We start from the raw sequence: 5,000 nt of genomic DNA on the forward strand, positions 1-5,000 counted from the left end.
TGGTCGGATCCGTCGCCCTCGCCTGTTGCGGGGGCTCGGTCCCGTCCCGTTCGGTGAAAGCTTTGCCCGCTCTGGTGCGTCCCCGTGGGTTCCTTTGTCGGTTTTGCGGCCTTGGCGGCGGGCCTTCCGTGTCGGCCCGTCGTGGGCCCGCTGCGCGTCCGTGCGCGGTGCTTCGGATCGGTAGGCCCGTCGTCTGGGTCCCTTACGAAGCTTTGCGCGACCGCTCCTTTGTCGCCGGTCCCCTGTTAGGGCTGACCGAGCCCTCCGTTCGCCCCCTGGCCCGTCGCATGGGCCCCCGGCGCCTCCGCGGCGCCCCACCGAAAACTGTCACGACGCGCATCCAGCGCCGACGAGGTCGCAGGTTACGTGCGGCAGCCGGGGGGCTAGGCCGAGCGGCGGCGGGCCCGCCCACGGACGGGCGCGGGGAGGAGCGCAGCCGGCACGCGGCGCGGAGCGGCGGCGGCATGCCGCCGGGCGGCCGTCGGCTCAACCGTGCCCGAGTCCCGCGGGCACCGCGTCGCCCGGCCGGCGCGAGCGGCGGCGGGCCCGCCCGCGGACGGGCGCGGGGAGGAGCGCAGCCGGCACGCGGCGCGGAGCGGCGGCGGCATGCCGCCGGGCGGCCGACGGCTCAACCATGCCCGAGTCCCGCGGGCACCGCGTCGCCCGGCCGGCGCGAGCGGCGGCGGGCCCGCCCGCGGACGGGCGCGGGGAGGAGCGCAGCCGGCACGCGGCGCGGAGCGGCGGCGGCATGCCGCCGGGCGGCCGACGGCTCAACCATGCCCGAGTCCCGCGGGCACCGCGTCGCCCGGCCGGCGCGAGCGCACGAGGGCGGGAGGCAACCGGGCGGCGCCTGCGGAACCGGATGCGACGGCCGGCGCGGCACGGCCCCGACGGGTCCGCACCGAAGACCAGCGCGGTGCGGATCGACCGCTGATGAGGTCAGAGGTTACGTGCGGCAGCCGGCCGGCTGGCCCGAGCGGCGGCCGGCACGCGACGGGGATCGAGCGGCCCCGACGGCTTGCAGCCGGGCGGCCGACGGCTAGGCCGTACCGGAGTCCCGCGGTCGTTCGGGCGAAGGGGCGCATGCTGCGGGAAAGGCCTGCGGCGGCGAACCGTCCGCCCGGCCGGCCAAGCCTTCCGCGGCGGCGCGCACGTGGCGGCGCGGCCGAGATGACCGAGCGAAGCCCCGGCGATGGGCGGCGCGCACGTGTCCGTGCGGCCGAGATGACCGAGCGAAGCCCGGGCGGCGCCCGCCGTGCGCCCTGCCGGATCGCGCCTTCCGCCGGCGCGCAACGCCGGTCCCGCGTTCCGGCCGCGGGAGAGGCCTGCGTCGGCGAACCGTCCGCCCCGCCGGCCGAACCTTCCGCGGCTGTGCGCACGTGTCCGTGCGGCCGAGATGACCGAGCGAAGCCCCGGCGACGGGCGGCGCCCGCCGTGCGCCCCGGCGGATTGCGCGGCCCGCCGGCGCGCAACGCCGGGCCCACGTTCCGGCTGCGGGAAAGGCCTGCGGCGGCGAACCGTCCGCCCCGCCGGCCGAACCTTGCGCGGCGGCGCTTACGTGTCCGTGCGGCAGAGATGACCGAGCAAGCTCCGGCGATGGGCGGCGCCCTCCGTGCGCCCCGCCGGATCGCCTGCGAGCGGCGAGCGTCCGGGCGGGCCCCTTTCGCAACTTCCCTCGGTACTCTAAACACCCCTTGCCTCTCGGTCTTCCCCCCGACCCTCTCGGTATTTGCTCGGATATGTGCATGCATCGTCCCTCGTCGCCTTCGGTTATCCTCCCCGGGGTGGGCTTTGCGCCGACGCGCCAACGGGGTGGTAGGGGGGCTGCAGCCGCGGCCGCCGCGTTTCGCCATCCGCGCGTGCGCCGCCGGATCCGAGTGGAGGTCGCGGGCGACTCGTCGATGCTTGTACTAGGGGCGCATGCCGGCAGCCCCCCGCGGGGTGTGGGACCCCCGATCGGCGTGCGAGGGACGGGCGTCCGGGCGGGCCCCGTTTCCAACTTCCCTCGGAACATTAAAACCCCCCGACCCCCTCGGTCTTCGCTCCGGCCCTATCGCTATTGCTCGGATATGTGCATCCACCGTCCCTCGTTGCCTTCGGTTATCTACCCCAGGGTGGGCCTTGCGCCGATGCCCCGATGGGGTGGCAGGGGTGGGGCTGCCGCGGCCGGCGCGTTTCGGCATCCGCGCTTGGGGGCTCGGACCCGAGTGGAGGTCGCGGGCGGCTCGTCGATGCCTGCACCGGGAGCGCATGCCGGCAGCCCCCCGCGGGGCGCCGGACCCCCGATCGGCGTGCGATGGACGGGGGGAGGGGCGGGCCCGGTTTGCAAATTCCCTCGGTACTTTAAAATCTCACGGCCCTGTCGGTGCTCCCTCCGGCCCTATCGCCACTGCTCGGATATGTGCATCCACCGTCCCTCGTTGCCTTCGGTTATCTACCCCGCGGTGGGCTTTGCGCCGATGCCCCGATGGGGTGGCAGGGGGGCACGCTCTAGGCCGTGCCACGGGGCGCGGGCGCCGGCGCCGTACGTCCCTCGCGGCGGCCGTGAGCGGCACCTCGGCTTGCTCGGTCTGTCCTCCCGGGACGCGCGACCCGTGCGACCGGGACGCGCATCCCGTGCGACCGGGACGCGTGTCCGGGCCGTTCCCGTTTGCAACGCTCCTCGGTACTTTGGAACGCTTGGGGTGGGCTTTGGGCGGATGCCCCGCCGGGGTGGTAGGGAGGGGGGGCGGCTGCTGCCGCGGCGGGACTTCCGCTCCACTCCGCACAAGTCCGTCGCCTCGCGGCGGGCGCGCCCGGCACCGTTCGTCCCCGAGGGAGCCGGCACGCGCCCGCCGAGGCCCCGGCGCATGGGCGCCGCCGCCGGCCGTCCGCGCGGCGGCCGTGCGCCGGCTTCCTCCGTCGGCCCTCCCGGGATGCGCGACCCGTGCGACCGGGACGCGCATCCCGTGAGACCGGGACGCGTGTCCGGGCCGTTCCCGTTTGCAACGCTCCTCGGTACTTTGGAACGCTTGGGGTGGGCCTTGGGCGGATGCCCCGCCGGGGTGGTAGGGAGGGGGGGCTGCTGCTGCCGCGGCGGGACTTCCGCTCCACTCCGCACAAGTCCGTCGCCTCGCGGCGGGCGCGCCCGGCACCGTTCGTCCCCGAGGGAGCCGGCACGCGCCCGCCGAGGCCCCGGCGCATGGGCGCCGCCGCCGGCCGTCCGCGCGGCGGCCGTGCGCCGGCTTCCTCCGTCGGCCCTCCCGGGATGCGCGACCCGTGCGACCAGGACGCGCATCCCGTGAGACCGGGACGCGTGTCCGGGCCGTTCCCGTTTGCAACGCTCCTCGGTACTTTGGAACGCTTGGGGTGGGCCTTGGGCGGATGCCCCGCCGGGGTGGTAGGGAGGGGGGGCTGCTGCTGCCGCGGCGGGACTTCCGCTCCACTCCGCACAAGTCCGTCGCCTCGCGGCGGGCGGGCCCGGCACCGTTCGTCCCCGAGGGAGCCGGCCCGCGCCCGCCGAGGCCCCGGCGCATGGGCGCCCCCGCCGGCCGTCCGCGCGGCGGCCGTGCGCCGGCTTCCTCCGTCGGCCCTCCCGGGACGCGCGACCCGTGCGACCGGGACGCGCATCCCGTGCGACCGGGACGCATGTCCGGGCGGTTCCCGTTTGCAACGCTCCTCGGTACTTTGGAACGCTTGGGGTGGGCTTTGGGCGGATGCCCCGTCGGGGTGGTAGGGAGGGGGGGCTGGCGCCGCCGCGGCGGGCCTTCCGCCCCCCTCCGCACAAGTCCGTTGCCTCGCGGCGGTCGTGCCCGGCACCGTTCGTCCCCGACGGAGCCGTCGCGCGCCCGACGACTTTCCGGCGCACGGGCGCCGCCGCCGGCCGTCCGTGCGCGGCGGCCGTGCGCCACTTCGGCTTCGTCCGTCGGCCCTCCCGGGACGCGCGACCCGTGCGACCGGGACGCGCATCCCGTGCGACCGGGTCGCGTGTCCGGGCCGTTCCCGTTTGCAACGCTCCTCGGTACTTTGGAACGCTTGGGGTGGGCTTTGGGCGGATGCCCCGCCGGGGTGGTAGGGAGGGGGGGTCTGCTGCCGCCGCGGCGGGCCTTCCGCTCCACTCCGCACAGGACCGTTGCCTCGCGGCGGACTTGCCCGGCACATTTCGTCCCCGACGGAGCCGGCACGCGCCTGCCGACTTCCCGGCGCACGGGCGCTGCCTTCGGCCGTCCGTGCCCGGCGGCCGTGCGCCACTTCGGCTCCCTCCATCGGCCCTCCCGGGAAGCGCGTCCCGGACGTTCGGGATGCGCACCCCGTGCGACCGGGACTCGCGTCCGGGCCGTTTCCGTGTGCAATGCTCCTCGATTCGCTGGAGCCCTTGGGGTGGGCCTTCGGAGGATGCCCCGCTGGGGAGGTAAGGGGGTGTGTCCTGCCTGGGCGGGCCTTCCGCCCGAGCCCGTCGCCCAGCGCGGATGGTCGCGCCGCGCGGGCGGGCGCGCCGCGCGTGCGCGGGGCCGTTGGCCGGTGACGCGCAAGGACGGGCGCGCTGGGCCGATCGGCCGCTCGGGCGCGCGCTTCGTCGTGCTCCCGCGCCTTGGCGCGCGCGCGGCCGCGGCGTGGTCGCTCGGTTCTGCGCATTTGGCCCGCGCGGATGGGCGCGTCGCGCGGGCGGCCGGGCCGCGCGGGCGGGCGGGCCGTTGCCCGGGTTCGCGCAAGGACGGGCGCGCTAGGCCGATTGGCCTCTCGGACGCGCGCGCCGTCCCGCTGTCGCGCCTGGGCGCTCGCGCGTCCGCGGCGTGGTCGCTCGGTTCTGCGCAGGGCCGGGCGCCCCCGGCCGAGCGGCGCGCGGGCGCTCGCGCGCGGCGGGGGCGCTCGGGCCGTCGCGCGGCCGTCGCGCCAGGGCCCTGGCCCGGGCGGGCGCGCTCATGTTCGTTCTTTCTGGTGCGCGCGCGGCACGGCGCCCGGGCCCTTGCTCCGCCGAGCGTTCGGGCGCGGGCGCGCGCGCGGGGCCTGCCGCCCGGCCC

The sequence above is a fragment of the Phoenix dactylifera genome, chromosome 10 (genome assembly GCF_051530095.1).
Source record: "Phoenix dactylifera cultivar Ajwa chromosome 10, Ajwa_hap1_PhDact_Kaust_v1.1, whole genome shotgun sequence".
Lineage (NCBI taxonomy): Eukaryota > Viridiplantae > Streptophyta > Magnoliopsida > Arecales > Arecaceae > Phoenix > Phoenix dactylifera.